Raw genomic sequence first — 18,569 nt, 5'->3', positions numbered from 1 at the left:
ATCTGATTGGCTACCAGTGGAGATTGAACTGCCCACTCAGTCTCCATAAGTTAAATAGGCTAAACGGCCCCGCCTACTCCCTATACAGGAACAAATAGGCGTTAGCTGATTTTTTTTTTTTATTAAAGAAAATTTTCCTATATTACCTACAGCTTGCCTATAATCAAATGAAATCCTGAACAAAAAAAATGTAACACTAATATTACCACTTGTAGTCGATCAAATGACCAGAGACTGTAGCCGTTGCAGCGAATTTTTGTATTTTTCGATAGTGCAATAATGTTGCAAGTTCTTGGAAATTCGCCGAAAAATAAGGCATTATTGTTTATTCAAATAGCCAGTTCGGGAGTTTTGATAACGTGTGTTTGTGTTTTAATGAATGCAGGCATTGTTTAATAAATAAAATCATTTCCAAATTCTCGTTCGTAAATCGAGTTTGTGTTTTATTAATTCTCCTTTATGCGTTTATTTTTGATAATAATAATAATAATAATAATAATAATAATAATATATGTAAATGTTTATTATACAATTTCAAAATATTTACCAGAAAAAGTATATACCACCATTCATCATCTATCCTTTCATAAAGAATTTTAATAACCGGCTTACCTTACTTAAAAACATTAACAACCGGCTCGCTAAATTTGAAAAATTTTAACAACCGGCTCACACGAGCCAGTGCGAGCTGGTCCCAACACACCACTGTGTGAGATAGAGGTGAATGGAATCAAATACTTGGTGGGATGTTGTTATAGACCAGGTAATGTGGATGATGGTGATAATGAAATGTACAATCAAATTAGCCAAGTAAATAAGAAAAGGGTGATCATTATGGGTGATTTTAATTATGGCAATATAGACTGGAATGATGAGACAACAACTGAATGTAAAGAAAATGAGTTTCTTGAGGGATAACTACCTCAGACAGTATGTAACAGAGGACACACGAGAATTCAGAATCTTGGATTTGGTCATCTCATCAGAAGGATGTAATTATAAATGAGGTGTCAAATCATCCACCAAGTGGTGAGAGTGACCATGAGGTGATTACATGGGTGGTTGCCAGCAGTCCGAGGACCTCTGTGAGGAAAAGGTATATGTGGAACTATGGGGGAGGGGGGGGGATTATGAAGAGTTCAGGAGACAGCTTGCGGGTGTAGCGTGGAATGTGGAGTTAGCTTGAAAAGAGATCAATGCAGCTTGGGGGATTTTCAAAAACTGTTTAGTAGATGCAATGTCTAAATGTTTCCAAGGGTGAGAAGGTTAAATAAGGTGGGTGTGAGATGGACGAATAAAGAGATTAAGCATACAATACAGAGAAAAAGGGCATTGTGGAGGCAGCATAAGAGGAGTGGAAATAACGAATTCCATGAGGTCTACAAAGACCAAGCAAGGAGGGTGACTTGGTTGGTGAGGGTAGCTAAAGAGAGGTATGAACAGCAGTTGGCTAATGAAGCCAAAAAGAATCCTAAGGAATTCTTTCGATATGTAGCCAGCAAAAGAAAGAATAATTATGGAAAGATGACATTGATTGGAGAAAATGGTATAAAGACAGCTGATGCAGAATGTGTGGTGGAGATACTTAATGAATAGTTCATAAAGATCTTTCAATCTTGTGAATGCGACTTCATGGAGGGATTGAGAGCAGTTGATGATGGGGAGGAGAGACTGACTATAGGTGAGCAAGAGGTGTATGGGGGAGTTGAGTAAACTAGATGTTAATAAGGCTGTGGGACTTGATAATATATCACGACGTATTCTGAAAGAATGTGCCAGGGAGTTGACACCCGCCTTGACATATTTTTTTAATACGAGTCTTGCACTTGGTCAAGTCCCTAAAGAGTGGAAGGAGGGCAAGATTGTGCCACTTCATAAAGGAGGTGATCGAACTCAAGCATCAAACTATAGGTCTATCTGTGTGTCAGGTGTTGTGATTAAGTTGTTGGAGAAGCTTGTGAGAACTAATATGGTATAAATAACAATGGTCTTGAATAGAATGGTCTATTATCTTTGATGGACAGCATGGATTTGCTAAAGGGAGAACTTGTTTTAGTAATCTACTTACTTATTACAATAAAGTAACTGCTTCCTTGGACAGAAGAAAAGGATACACAGTAATATACTTGGATTTCGCAAAGGCTTTTGATAGAGTACCTCATGATAGGTTGATCAGTCAAGAGCAGATGGGGTTGGATATTAGATTGCCGCATTGGATTGGAGACTGGGTATCTGATAGGTATCAACAAGTTGTCTATGGGGGAGCGATATCCAGGAAAAGGAAAGTCACTAGTGGAGTGCCTCAGGGTCTTTTAGGTCCGTTACTGTTCAACTTGTATATTAATGATATAGGTGAAGATTTGGATGGAGATATTCAGTTGTTTGTAGATGATGCAAAGTTGGGACGAACCATGAAGTGTAGTGAAGATGTTGTGGCCTTTAAAGGAAGACTTGAATAGATTGAGTGATTGGGCATGGAAATGGGGATGTGAATTCAATGTTGCAAAATGTGAGGTTTTAAAATTTGGAAAACAAAGATGGAATGCAGAATTTATGCTTGGTGAGAACATATTGTTGGAGGTAGAGGAAATAAGAGATCTGGGGTGATAGTGGATAAGGATCTAAAATTTAGGGGACACATTGTTAAAATTGTGAAGACAACACAAAGGCTTCTGGGAATGATGCAGAGGACACTGACGTGTAGAAGTAGGGAGATTCTTGTTCCGTTGTATAAGGCTTTGATTAGGCCACACATGGACTACTGTGCCCAGATTTGGTCACCGGGTTTTCAGAAGGATGAAGAGATGTTGGAAAGGGTCCAAAGGAGACTGACTAAGGTAGTTTCTGACCTCTGGAATGTCGAGTATGAGGAAAGATTGAGAAGATGTAATTTGTAGAGTCTGGTGAACAGGAGGAAGAGGGGAGATATGATAGAGACCTACAAGTTGGTAAGGGGTTGTTATAGGATCAATGCTGGAGAAGTTTTACAGAGAATAGTGGGAAATCAGGGGAGAACCAGAGGTCATCCCTGGAACTGTATAAAGAGGGTGTGAGTAGGGGAGTGAGAGGCAGGATTTTTTCGTGCAGAGTTGTGAATCATTGGAATGCCTTGCCTGAGAGTTTGAATGTGTTTAAAACACGGTATGATGAGCTGTGTGTGTGTGAGAAAAGGACCTCCCAGATGAGTCTTTGACTCCATGAGGTCTTGGGGTGGTAATAATAATAATAATAATAATAATAAGCACTGCGACACTGCAGCACCCCTAAGGAAAAAATGAAAAAATTAAATTAAGTTTGTGTTTATAAATAATAACAATGCTTACAACATTATATAAATGCAGTACAAGATGTTAAACGTTTGATGATATAGAGAAACCTGTGGAGAATTCATGACTAAATTTAACACACATGAACCACAGTAGTAGGTTTTTATTACGTAAATATTTTGTCCTAGGTACACGCCCTAGTATTGCCATTCTGTGCTGATGATGTCCTATGATACCGAGGACGAAATATTTACGTAATAAAAAACCTACTATTGTAGTTCATGTGTACTAAATTTAGTCATGAATTCTCCACAGGTTTCACTATATAATCAAGTCTTATTCCTACACGGGGAAATGAGATCACAGAAGATGGACTTACTAGGCAAAATTCATCTGAAACAGGGTAAGCTACGTGCCCATATCTCTTTTTTAAAGAAGTGCAGATGCGATAAACTTATTCCAACATTCGCTATGCTAAAGGAAGTTATTAAATCACCAAGCGCCCATTAAATCTATCAAAAAGCAAGCCATTCACTACTTCTGAATCAATTATGAGATTCCAAACATAAATTGGCAACAAATAATTTAAAAATTATAGAACTAGAAGCAGATTTGTCAAACACGCTAAATCAAGAATTGCTACAAGTGATTATTAGTGTCTCAAAAAACTCAGGGATCAAAGCTTTTGATAAAAGCAATATTAACCTACAGAAAAAATACCTGAACCTGTTAAATCGATCTAAGAAAAATATCAATAAATTACCGACTGAAAAATGGGTGGTAAACTTATCCAACCGCCTACTAACAGAAAATGAATTAAATGTTCTAGCAAGAGGCCATAAGTTTGCCATTCCCCCCTAAACGTCTCCCATATCTAGATTTCATACACAACTTTGAAAGAAACATCAAGCACCTCCCCAGTATTGAAGCCAACACACGTTGTTTTGAAATAGCAAAAATAATTTTTGATACCAAACCATCAGTTTTAAACATTCCACCATCAGAATTGAAAGCTCTCACCTCCTTAAAACATAATAAAAACATAATCATCGCCAGAGCCGACAAAGGAAATACTACGGTGGTTCTTGATACTGTTTCATATGACCGAAAAATGAATCTACTACTCCGAGACCGAAATACTTATGCAAAACTGGACTATGATCCCACAAAAAGACAGCTGAAGAAACTGAACAAGCTACTTGATGAAACAACGTCATTATATGAAGAAACTTCAAAAAAACTCAAAACATACCATGCTAGACCTCCAAGAATATATGGTTTACCCAAGCTTCACAAAAACAACGTCCCACTCAGGCCTGTCATTGATTCAATTAGCAGCCCTGCTTACAAGTTATCAAAATTTTTATCAACCCTTCTCCGTCCCCACATAGGTCATTCAACCTCTTCAATAAAAAACTCCACAGATTTTCACACCAAAATAAAAGACATTCAACTGCTGATAACAGACATGCTAATTAGCTTCGACATCGTCTCTCTCTTCACCAATATCCCCCATAAAGAAACTGTAGACATATTAAATCAAAAATTTCCATCAGACATTGTTGAACTTTTCAAATTTGTTATCACTTCTGGTTACTTCACATAGAAAGGAAAAATCTACAAGCAAGAGGAGGGAACAGCAATGGGGTCTCCCTTGTCACCCAACCTGGCAGATTCGTTTATAGAACATCTAGAAGAAAAAATCCTCACGTTCAAACCCAAACCAAAACTTTGGCTTCAATATGTCGATGATATCTTCGCAGTCTGGAGTCATTCCGAACAAGATCTACTTCAGTTTTTAGAAAAAATCAACCTTCTTCATCCTCGCATCAGATTTACATTAGAAAGAGAATCCCCACAAGGCATCCCCTTTCTGGATTTACACATCCAAAGAAAAGAAGACAGTTCTATCTCCACCTCTGTCTATCGCAAACCGCTACATTCACAATACTTCAGCTCATCATCCCTCTCAAAACTCTGACATCATTAAATCATTGGTAACCAGAGCACACAGATTATGCTCCTCCAACGATTCTCTAAAACAAGAATTGGAAATAATCAAAAACACAGCCACTCTAAATGGGTACAATCTGAAAACAACTCAAAAAATCATCAGCAATTTCTCCACACTTCAACCTAGACAAGAACAACCGCATAGGATTCCCATACCTTATATCAAAGACATTTCCAAACGGCTCTCGAAAATTATGAAGAAATACAATCTTTCTGCCACCTACAAACCCATCAACCAGATCCAAAACTTGTTACCCCTCACCTAAAGACAAACTTTCACCTATTTCTACTACCTGATGTATACGAGGTTCCATGCTCCTGTAAACTCTCTTATTTTGGACAGACTGGCAGATCAGTTTTTAAACGCATTATGTTAAAGGTTACAGCTTATGTTTTGACATTGATTGAATAGTTAATAATTGGAATTGTTCGATTAATGCTTCAGATTACGAAAACAAATACACTGCGATCAAACGCCGATATTTGTTTGCGCTTGTAATTGAATGTTACGTCATCCCAAACTGTAACTGCTCAAACCACAGTGTATTTTTAGTATGCTTACGCGCCTTATTTCTGTGAGACATGAAACGTTTATTATTGGTGCGTGTGCGTGGTGAACTATTTTTTGTAAATCTTATTTTATTTTGTTAAAATAACATATAATTATTTATTTATTATAGATACACTGCTGAATTATGACAAGTGTCACTGTTGAAAATATGAAAAGAATATTTTTTTCAATTATCGTTACACGAAACAAATGCACTGCGATCTAACGCCGATATTCGTTTGCTGTCGTGTTGCATGTTATGTCATTATATACACTGCCGCCTGGGCAGTGTATCTTATGCCTGAGCTCGTTATTTCTGTGAGATATGAAATGATATTGGCGCATGTTTGTGGTGGTGAACTATTTTTTTGTAAATCTTATTTTATTTTGTTAAAATAACATATAATTATTTATTTATTATAGATACAAGGCTGAATTATGATGAGCGTCACTGTTGAAAATATGAAAATAATTATATTTTTTCAATTATCGTTACATGAAACAAATGCACTGCGATCTAACGCTGATATTCGTTTGCACTTGTCATAGCTATTGATACAAAACTTTTATTATTGGTGTTTGTTCGTGGTGAGGATGAAATATTTTTAATAAATCAATTTTTAATATGTAAATTTATTTATTAATAAATTTTACTGATTAGGAAAAAAAGGGTTTTTTTTTTTGTATATGCAGAAATTTTCACTGGCCGCCACTGTTGCTGACACTTGGATAAAGGATTAAACTAAATTTATTATAGTCTAACCAAGTGCAAAATAAACTTCCAACATCTTTCTCTAAATCCAGAGTAATTTAATAATAAGGTGGTACACCGGTTTGCAACTCATATAGGTAAATATGACCTCTCCATTGCTTCTGCCTTAGTGTCACCGAATAATCAATCAACCGTGAGATGCGGTGATTGATTCATTCAATCCAATACCCTTGGAGGGTAATGGATGGCAATGCTGTAGCCAATGAAGTTCTAACTGAGGCTCGGCTATTGCTGTTACCCTCCTGCCATGATCAGAGCTTTAATTGCTCAATAACACCTTATCCCTACACTGTCCTCTACAGATAACGGGGAATATGAAAAGCATTCTTGCTTCGCCCCTTTAAGCCAGTCCTTATAAGGACTATAAGGACCTTAGTGTCACCACTACTCACTGATGAGACCTCAATAAAGGTTGAAAGCCGTGGGGGGGGGCTCTGAGAGGCTCTGCTTGGGGATAGGTTTTTGCCTATCTCTGAGTAGGGCCACCACTGAGATTATGGCTCTGTCTGGTGGTGGGGTGAGCCTGCCACTGGTAGGGCCAATGCTGAGAAGTTCTTCTCTGTGACGGGGTGAGCCTGTCATTGAGTGGAACAACGCTGTTTGGCAATCTTTCGGGATTGTGTTATTTTTAGAGCCCGCTTCGCCTATACATAAGGTTGAAACCAGTCTGGGTAGTGGCCCTTCCCTTAATGCATAGCATTATACTTGTCTGCAAGGAGATGTGTTTTGCATGGTGGCAGATACTGAGACAAGGAGTGAAGAGAGCTTGGTCCATCTTTGCTACGAGTTGCCAACAGATGCACCACCTTGCCTCAGTCCTCAAGATATTTTCAGGCACAAACTTTGTTTGCTCACACTTGTATAAAGGATTAAACTAAATTTATTATAGAAGAGATGAGACTTAGCTTAGCCTGATTCAGCTATATTTAGATCATGGCCCCTGGTTATGTTTTTTTTTTTTCATGTAGTTTCCACCCACAAAAAGTTTAATAGAAAAATTACATAGCACATTTGTACTGCAGTTGGGCTAAGGAATTTTGCCCCCATTTTTATCAATTTTATATATATTTTTTTTTATTTTTTACATAGTCTAGAAATCCTGTTGTACAGACCAAACATGGACATTTTCAAGCCACTTTGGATCTCCAATAAGTGGGGAAGTGGTCTCACACCAGGGGATGAAATTCATCCCTTACCTAAATTGATCTCTCATCTACTTCAAAACCATCAAGGCATGTATAAGATTTAGTCATATATGAGATTTCTGTAATACCGGCCACCTAGTCTGTCAAGATTGAGAAAAAGGAACACAGATGGGATGTTTTTTATGGTAATTCCACACATGAACAGTTGTTCAATAAGTACGTTTCTATCATTTGGCCATCGAAGAACAGAGAAAACTTTCTAACATTAGATTTGGAGGAAAGTGAATGAAGAAGAAGAAAAATTTCTTGTGTTAATTTGGAGTTAAAGTAGTTTGGAGGGTTTTTTTTTTTTCTTTCCCTTATTGAGGGTGATTGGACTGTGGAATGCATTGCCTCATAGGGTAGTGAGAGCATGAACAGTGAATCCGTTTGTGTTGAAATGGGCCTGCCACGATGAGTATTATGACTCCATGGAGGTTCTGAATAATATGTAGAAAGTTTTAACTTGGGTATATTTTATGTATTCAAGATACCAAATGATTTGATATGAACTTGGTTTTTAATCCTGTTTCCCAAGTAAGCAAACAAGAAAGTCAAGTTTGCACCTGCAAGTACTGCAAGTCTAAGGCAACTGATCCCTAAGGTAGTGCCAGTCGAGGCAACTCGTGGTAAAGGTGGATAACGAACTGATCACTGTTCTTAGTATTTTTCCTCTAATGTAAAGCACATTCCTTGGTGGAGATGTATGATGCTAAACATTAAAGGCAATGGTCACTACCCATACCAGTTTCGACCTTTGTTGAGGTCTCGTCAGTGGGAGCCAGACCTGAAATGCTAAGAGTGAAGTAATGTAGAGCTCAATATGTATTTTACCAAAACAAGTTGCCACAAGGTGTTTTAACCTTATAAATAAAATCTCAGGATGAGAGATAGATGTAGAAAGTTTTAACTTGGGTATATATATATATATATATTATGTATTCAAGATACCAAGTGATTTTATATGAACTTTGTTTTTAATCCTATTTCCCAGGAAAGCAAACAAGAAAGTCAAGTTTGCACCTGCAAGTCTAAGGCAACTGATCCCTAAGGTAGTGCCAGTCCCAATCCACCTTTATCACGAGTTGCCTCGACTGGCACTACCTTAGGGATCAGTTGCCTTAGACTTGCAGTACTTGCAGGTGCAAACTTGACTTTCTTGTTTGCTTTCTTGGGAAACAGGATTAAAAACCAAGTTCGTAGAAAATCACTTGGTATCTTGAATACATAATAATAATAATAATTTGGAGTTGAACTATGAACATGAGGCAGCTAGATGCTGCACCTGTTGCAAAGGATTTTCCATGGAAATATTTATAGAATATACAAATTGCAGAGTAAACGTCTATGTAAAAGTGGGGAGAGTGAGTTGGTACGAGATGGATCATTTATCAGTCTAATTGCTCTCCTCTGTATTGGGTCAAGCATTTCAAGGGAGATTAAATTTACTTGAATATATTATTAATGCCAGCACTGAAGAGAGCATCCATGGAAGTATTTGTAGAAAATGTAGGTAGCAGAAATTGAACATCTGTGTAAAGGAGAGAGTAAATGGTCCATTAATTAGCATAATTGCTTTATTTGTTCTGCGTCAAGAGTTTCTAGACATGCTCTTAAGAATCCCATCCCAAATGTGAGAGTAGGTTTCGCTGAATACCTTTTTTTTTTTTTTTTTGGTCCATATACGAGAGATTAGCTGGTCAACCTATAGTACTGTATATGGGTAGTGGGATGGGAAAGGAGAAACTTGTTGACATTTGATTTAAAAGCCTGTATATTGTATTCCTTAGTAAATACATCAGGGGGAAGACTGTTCTGCAGTACAGCAGTAGCAGAGATAGAGGAGGAGGAAAAGAAACTTGTTCTGTGGGTTTCAAGGTGGTGTACTGTGAAAGGATGTTGGGCAGTGGCTGTACGTGTTCCAATGGACTTAGTACAGAGTGGGGGAATTATTGATGCTGTTTCAGATGACATTTTCCATGGAAATATTTATAGAATATACAAATTGCAAAGACTAAACGTCTATGTAAAAGTGGGGGGAGTGAGTTGATATGAGATGGATCATTTATCGGTCTAATTGCTCTCCTCTGTATTGAGTCAAGCATTTTGAAGGAGCTTTTGGTCAAATTTACTCGAATATAACTTGCCCTCGCGTATAACTCGCAACCCATGAATTTATTTTACAAAAAAAGAAATTAAAAAGTTTTACATATACCTTGCACACGAAAAAAAGTTTAAACATGTTCACATCAGGGCAATAATAACTCATCCCCCCACTGTAAACAACATGATCTCCCCAACAGCCACTTGCAGATGCAAGCAAAACAAGTAGTTCTATTGTATCACTGAATAAGGTACAGAGACATTTGCAGTCTGTGTAATATATTTCTCAACAAATAATGCAATTAGAGACAACTGGAATAAAAATGGCACTAATGAATCACGTCCTCCTCCCACAGAAACTGCTGTATAGACTCAAGCAAAACCATATGTTGCACCAGCAAACACAGTATCTAACTAAAAACTATTGTCCAATTTTTCAATTACATGAAATAAGTGTTTGATTGTATTTGAAATTTTCGATGTCATTAAGGCAGATCACAAAGGCTAACTTCAAATAAAATTCTACCACAAATTGAAACATGCCATATAATGTGTGTGCCCACCCGCCAGCTCGACATGGAACTGGCATGCAAAGCAGCAATAAAATTCAGCTGAAGGGTTGAAACTTGGTGTGAGTTGAGTCCACCTGTGCACGCAGAAGCAGTACACACATGTTAATAAGAAGTTCCATCAGAATGATAAATGGGCAAAATACCACACCGTCATGAACATGTTAAAACTAAGAAATATATAGTGGATGTTGTTATGGCAGTTTCAGATATTATAGAATTCGGTTGAAGAGAATTATCATTTCAACTTAAACAATTGTCAACTTGCCTTTGTCGTTGGGTCATGCAATCTTATGATAATACTGCACCAATCATAATCACGTCTTCATAGCTGGCATACCATTTCTGTCCATTTTGCACTCTGTTTTCACTTCTCATTAGTCATTTGTGAAGGATTGTTCATTATGTATCTCCTCGTAAATTACTGGTAATTTTGCTTGAAATAATGGGAAAGAAGATGACTTTGATGATGCACATAAGCAAACTGCTCTCGAGACTGGAAGTAGCAATAGCAAATAGGAGATTCTTGATAATTCATACCTATTTTCAGTTTTTTCCTGAAAACTTTAGTTTCTGAAAATCCTCGCATATATCTTGCACCACAATTTTTTAGCTTCAGTTTTGGGGAAAAACTGAGAGTTATATTCAAGTAAATATGGTACGAGTGTGGTCTGAAAAGTTCTCGGCCTAACAATGAAAAAACAAATTTATAATTTCAAAATTATTTTTATTTTTCAACATAATCTCCCTTAAGACTAATACATTTATTCCAGCGATGCTCCAATGCCATTCTCCCATCCCTGTAGTGGTTCTCAGTAAAATCTACAAAATACTCCTCTACAGCTGCAATCACCTCTTGATTCGAAGAAAAACGCTGACCAGCGAGGAAGAGTTTTAGTTTTAAGAAGAGATAGAAGTCAGAGGGAACCAAATCTGGGGAATAGGGTGGACGTTCTAACAATTCATAGTGCAGATCCCTTAATTTTCGCATTGCCAAAACACCTTTGTGGGAAAGTGCATTATTCTGGTGAAAGATGATTTTTTTCTTTTGCAAACTGGGTCTTTTCTCATAAATTTTTTCGTCTGGTCTGGTTGAAAGATCGGAATAATATTCCCTCGTTATTGTTTTACCCTTTTCAAGATAATTAATAAACAAAATGCCTTTAGCATCCCAAAACACCGATGCCATGCCCTTTCCTGCTGATGGAACTGACTTTGTCTTCTTCGGCACTGAACAACCAGCTTCTGTCCATTGTTTTGACTGCTGTTTGGATTCTGATGTGTAATGGTGAATCCAAGTCTCATCCATAGTAATAAATTGATGCACAAAATCAGTTTTATTCTTGTTAAAACGCTCCAAGCACTGTTCGGAGATTTTCATGCAAGTGCATTTTTGATCTTCTGTGAGCAAGCGCGGCACCCATCTTGTGCAAAGCATTTTTATTTGTAATTCTTCATGCAAAATGTCTCAGCAATTTCAAGCACTTTGATCGCCGGTCATCCAATACCATATCGTGCACTTGATCAATGATTTCTGGTGTTGTTACATTTTTTGGACATCCTTCACGTGGATTATCTTCAAGGCTGGTATGGCCATGTTTAAACTCAGCAGCTCATTTCTTAATTGTCAAAAACGAAGCAGAAGAGTGCCCATAAACTTTTATGAACTTTGAATGAATTTCTTTTGGCGTAACCTTCTTTTACAAAGAATTTTATAACCGCACGATACTCAATTTTATCCATTTCAAGGGATACAGACAACGCTTTTGCTTCAGACAGCTGTATAAAACAAATTACTTGATAGAATGACTTGCAATTTCACATGGATGCTACGACAGATGTACCAACTTATGAGAAAAAAAATCTTTCCAGTAGTGTTGCCATCTATGGTCGAGGCCGAGAACTTTTCAGACCACCCTCGCAGCTGGATTCACAATTTATAGAGCATTCATAGTTGTTTAGAGTGATGGCTGGAGTAAAAAATATTTTTAATGCCACAAGATGGTATTGTTGATACATATTAGTTCCAAAAATGGTTGGCAGTTAGATTTATTCCAAAAAAAGAGAAATCTTGTCTTTGTTCAGAGATTTGTCAAAAATAAGGCTGGAAGAAAAGGTTTTTTTTCTCTCACCCCTTAGGAAATTAGACAGAAGTATAAAATGGCATACAAAACAGGAGCATTCTCTGTAGCACATATCATCAGTTGATACATTTGCAGTTTGCATAGAATTAACTGTTGTTCAGAGTAATACATTGGTCAAGAAAAAAAAAATTACTCCCCCCCACCCCACCCTCTGGAAATTCCTGCAGAAAGGACTATTGAATACTCAATGTTTGGAAAGAGCTAGCAGATCATTATAGAAATCATCACTGCAAGAATTTGAGGAAAGTAGGAAGTGATATCATAGGCAGAAAAGGAAAATAGAGATTTCAATAGTTGTAATTTGCTCCATTCTTCTCTTAAAAAGCATTGAAACGCTTCTTTGAAAACCAATGCTTTAATAAGGGAAGAAAATTTAAACAGATGAATGTTCTCATCTTCTTCTTATTATTATCCTTTTTATAACATTTTTGGGTTATATGCCTCTCTTATTTGTCTCCATCTTTCTCTTTTAAATTCTTATAAGTATTGAGAATATTCTGTTGGCTGTTCTCGATACTTATAAGAATTGCTTCAGTGATGCATTCAGTACAGATATTTGATTAGAAGAGTATAACAAAATGTTGAGTTTTTCTTCCATGAGGCAAGCATTCACAGAGCTACTACTATTCTCATATTGTCTGGCATTTTAGGAAAATGAAGCACAGAAATCAGAAAAATTGCTTTCCTTGCATCCTTATAATGTCAGGCAATATGAGAACAGGAGTGTCCCTGTGAATTTGCTCTGTGAAATGCTCATGGAAGAAAAACTCATCATTAGGTTGTAATCTGAATTGCTCAGAAAAGAAAAAAAAATTCCTAAGTAAAATAAACTTTATTATCTTAATAAAGATTATTTTAATTAGGATTTTTTTTTTTTTTCAAACATCAAGACTGAACTTTCAAACATGAAGAGCAGTTATAATGATATCATATTCATAGATGTGAACAATTTAAGATTATTGGTAATAATAAATGTCTCATCGTGCATACCTGTTTAAATCAGTACAGTTCAAAAAGGAAAGTCATTCTGATTTTTTGAACATTAAAATCTCCAAGTAAGGTGACTTCACTATTAAAAAAAACTGGACTGGAAAAAGAATCGAGATTTAAAGAAACTAAAAAGTTCAGAATCCCTATTCATCAGAACTGACATCAGAAATTCCTCCATTCTCCACAAAATCAGTTAAGATACATTCAACAGCTAGTCACCCCTACCCACAGTTACTCACAGAACTGATTCTACTTCTTCATTCATTCCTTAAAAACAGATACATATGAAAGTTTCTCTTCTATGTATTTCCTAATTAAAAAAAAAACTTGCAAAGTGCATCCCAAAAGTTTCTTCATTCATTCAACTTTCTATTCATTTCCATTCAACATTCTATTCAACTTTCTTATGCCCCCCCCCTCCAGCAATTAAACAAAATAAATGACTCTCTTTTACTCTCAAACTACCCCATTTCTCCAAAACTTTCAAACCAACCAAACTCCTATTAATACATGTTTCATAAAAACCAAGCAGCAACTTAGTTAATTTTCTACTATCTACATCTGATGATGTTTTAAACGAAATGATCAGCTCCCAGCATGTTGCTGGTTTGCCATGTACATTCCAGATCTTTTAATTCCTTTTTCTTTATTTTCATTTCTTTTAAATTCATAGTTCGCATTTCCTTTTTCTTTATTTTCATTTCTTTTAAATTCATAGTTTGCATAATTCATCTTTTTATAATGATTTGTTCATTATCAATTTTATTCATGTTATTTGGCTGTCTGATATGTATTGCTGCACTGTTATTGGTACCCTATGCTCAGCACTATTAATTATATACTTTCTCAGCTTTGATTAAGTCTTGTATCAAGTTAATTACTGTCTTTACTTTCAAAATATTTCACAGAGGTGTCAAATTAATGTCCTTTAATTAAAAACTTTATTATATTTTTGGCTCTTTATTTTAGTAATTATTATATTTGGTTAATTTTTAATACTGATACATTGAAGAGTAATGGCTGTGGTCATGAATACTGTATATGTTAATGGACTTTCATTTCATTTCATGTCCATAATTATTTTATATATATTATGTAATTTATTCAATATAATGTATACATTGTTCATATACTTACAATTCCATTTTTAACTTCGTTTTCTTTGCAGTAGGTCTCCAGTTGACTAGTGGTGTGACCTAATGATAAGCCTCAGGAAAGAAGTTTAGCTCCAAGATGATGCTCAAAGGTTCTTCCAGCATGGTGATAGTCTTGGTGTACATGTGCATATTGTGCATCTTGCCATAAGAAATGGCTTAAGACGTGGAAAAGAGGGAAAAAATAAACTGAAGATTCCTCAGTGACAAACCTTTAAGAAGAGTTTAGCTAGTGGCTCATACCACAGGACCAGACTAGCTGTAGGGACTTCCTTCAGCCTCCAGCATACACTGTACAGTGCCATCCTGTGGCTGTAATCCGATGCCAAATTTGAGCTTTTCAAGCCACTTCTCTTTCAACCAAATTTCAGGCGAAGTTGACAGGAGCTACCCAAATCACAGGGGCATAAGAGCTATGCATTGACACATACACACACTTTTTCTTTCTGAACCCTCATGCTTCCAGAACTGTGGGATACATCCACATCACAGAACTGTGCTGTTGTCTTGTTGCATGTTTTCTGCCTGTTGGCTGTTCCCACATTATACGTTACAAAAGTGTGGATAATTTTTTGTTAGGGAAAAACATCAACTATAGGAGTTATTAATTAGCTGATGATGTACAGATATACCTATCTTTCACAGAATGGAAGAATCTTGTTCAAGTTTTAAATGTTGGTGCCTTCATTTCTGCATGTGACTCTTAAGGGGCAGGCATTTGCTGTGAAGTAGGTAAAATTGTTCACTTTTGAAAAGATACACATTCGAAGAACTTTATTAGAGTTCTTGTTTTTTTTCTAGGTCATATATTAAAAAAAGTACTAATATGTGATTTCTAGTTTCACTCAAATAAGTGCAAAAAATCATTCTCAAGAATTAGATCATTTGTCTGTGGCAGTTAAGTTCTGTTTTGCACACGTGACTGTTGTAATGATGTTATGTGATCACCAAATACTCTCATGCTGCCAGACTGCCCAGACAGACTTGAAGGCTAGATAGTTTTTGTTTTTTCCTCACTGCAAAGCTCATGAAACAAAAGTAGACTGTTAGAGAGAATGGTCCAGTTAATCTAAATGGTTGAATTTTACACATGCACCACACACACACACACACACACAATATATATATATATATATATGAGTGAGTGAGTGTGTGTGTGTGTGTGTGTGTGTGTGTGTGTGTGTGTGTGTGCGTGCGTGCGTGTGTGTGCGCGCGTGTGCGTAACTACTCCAAAACAAGTATTCTGAATTATTCAAGCTCTTTTTTATCATGCCAAATGAAAAATTAGATGCACATTGGTGTGGATAAGTTATGTTTTGCATATTGTTAAGAATGAAAAAAAAAAAGTACACAGAAAGTCAAGTAATTTAGCCATTTTTCAAAAACATTTGCTGATGATTAGGACAAATCCATTCAAAGACGAATTTATTTGTCAAATGAATGCAAATATCTATATACTGTATTAATTAAAAGTAAATATTTTAATGTAAAAAATTATTGTTATGAAATTCTCTTATGTGGTAATTCAGTATTAAGAAGGAGGAAAAAAGTATACAACATTATATTATTTTAATCAGAATTAGATCTGCCTAGTTGCCTGGATTTGGATTTTTTTTTCCAGCTTGTCAAGAATATATAACATAAATATAACTTAAAATGACTATGACAATTATGATTTTTTTTAATGTTTTTTTTTGTCTCCTTTCCCTCCCACACGTATTTTCATAGTGACATTTGAAAAGTAGATAAATACTTATTATAAACTTTTAATAAGCTGCCTACAGTGAATGCTGGAAGTATGACTGCACATATCTTAAAAACATTATTAAAGATATGAGAAGTTATTGTTGATGTTATTTTTCTGCACATACTCTACCAAATAATGAAAGAGATTTAAGACTTCAAAATTTTAACACACACACACACACACACACACACACACACACACACACACACACACACACACACACACACACACACACACACACACACACACACAATGAATACAAATAAAATGAACATAATAAATAACTTGAGATCAGTTTTCATAAATTTGGAAACAAAGATCTACCCAGTCAGAGTATTCCAAATTCTTTACTTCTAGAGATAGAACTATATTTTTACATGATTCTTTTATACATACCTACACATAGAACACATCTGTGCGATAACATAATGTTGTTGTTTGTTTGTTTTTTAAATATATACATCTTGGCAACATTAGACTAATATTTTTTTAAATAAATGTTCACCATATATCTCTGTATTCATAAATTTAAAAGCTTAGTTGTAAATTTAATGATAAATTAAGTGGAATAAAAATTATAACACCACAGAGGTAAAATTTGCATTCCATTTCATATTAGCTTTCTTAAAGGGTGCTTCTTTTATTGTAATAATTGATAACAAACATATATAGAAACTATGTGACATTTGTCATCAATTTTATATGCATCAGGCATGGTGTTAAATTTCCTATGATTATTTATTATATATGATTATTATAGAAAATAGACTACTGTGGATACATTTTCAAAAATAATATACATGTGTGTGTGTATATATATATATTTATATATATGTACAAAGATTGATTTACTCAGTTGTTATACATATTTTTAAAAAGAATTGAATGACTTAAACCGAGAGAAATTGAAAAAACAGTTTATTACTACTACACAACTAGTTTCAGCTTTTTAATAGCCTTAGTCAGGTGCACATTATAAAAGAAATAAACATTAAACATGGAGGAAAAAATTGTAAACATCACAGAAAGTAAATGTATATATTTAACATTACAACGTTGAAGTCAATGTATTCAAAGCTGTTCCCTCGTTGGCTACATTGTTAGACATGTACATGCATATAGCATCTTGTGAGCACCCGTATTTAATCACAGCAGAATGACAGTCTGAAAGGTTGTTGTTTAGATATACAGAGTTGAGGATGATTTCCCTAGATTCTATAATCTTCCTTTCCAATTCGTCATAGCAACAGAAAATGTTGTTAGATTTGTCCCAAAGGATTGTATGGCTATGGTTTTCTTCATCAGAATTGTCCGAAAACAGAACATGGCTAGATAAAGCACTGGCACGTGTTCTCTTGTAAGTAATGTCTCTCTTGTGCTCCTCAATGCGTAACTCGATTGACTTATCTGTTTGGCCAAAGTAAGGAATGTCACAGTCACACCAGATCTGATAAACACCAGGATATTTTAAGATTATGATGGCTAATTTGGAGCCATGGCCGTCAATCTCTCTCCTGAAATTCCTTGAACATCTAAATGGCCAACACCCAAATATTAAATTTACGGCTGAGTTTGAAGCTAATGGTTCCCTTCCTTTTTTAGACATCAAATTGATCCGTTCTTTAGAAAAACTAAAAATATCGATCTACAGGAAACCTACCCACACCAACAGATATCTCTATATTCAATCCCATCATTATCCTACTCAGAAATTTGGAATAATTTCTACTTTGGGACATAGAGCTCACTCTCATATTGATTTCTTTATGAAGTTCAATCAGGTGATCAAGATGAGAGCGAGCTCTATGTCCCAAAGTAGATTTCCTGTAGATCGAGATTTTTAGTTTTTCTGAAGAACAGGTCAGTTTGATGTCTAAAAAAGGAAGGGAATCATTAGCTTCAAACTCAGCCGTAACTTTAATATTTGGGTGTTGACCATTTAGATGTTCAAGGAATTTCAGGAGAGATTCATGGCCATGGCTCCAAATTAGTCATCATTTCGACTAAATGGATTTTCTCAAAATTAAAAGAAACACACATATTAACCACAGTGAAAATTATTTAATTGTAAATATTT

The 18,569-nt window shown here is 35.6% G+C and overlaps 1 protein-coding gene across 3 annotated transcripts in view; it reads left to right on the top strand.

Annotated features, from left to right (window-relative positions):
• Window positions 1–17,453, top strand: part of LOC150110672 (glucose transporter type 1-like) — a 1,175,276-nt gene extending 1,157,823 nt beyond the window's left edge. For 2 of the 3 annotated variants that reach the window (XM_090395569.1, XM_090395554.1), the window contains one exon: window positions 14,760–17,453. The gene's annotated coding sequence lies outside the window, so the exon portion shown is untranslated. The remainder of the gene's footprint in view (window positions 1–14,759) is intronic. The other variant, XM_090395562.1, reaches the window with a different exon arrangement.
• The last annotated feature ends 1,116 nt before the right edge of the window (window positions 17,454–18,569 follow it).

Source organism: Typopeltis vanoorti, chromosome 1 (assembly GCF_054136105.1).
Source record: "Typopeltis vanoorti isolate ZY-2024b chromosome 1, IOZ_Tvanoo_1.0, whole genome shotgun sequence".
In the NCBI taxonomy this organism is placed as follows: domain Eukaryota; kingdom Metazoa; phylum Arthropoda; class Arachnida; order Uropygi; family Thelyphonidae; genus Typopeltis; species Typopeltis vanoorti.
This window is presented reverse-complemented; position numbering and strand designations above follow the sequence as displayed.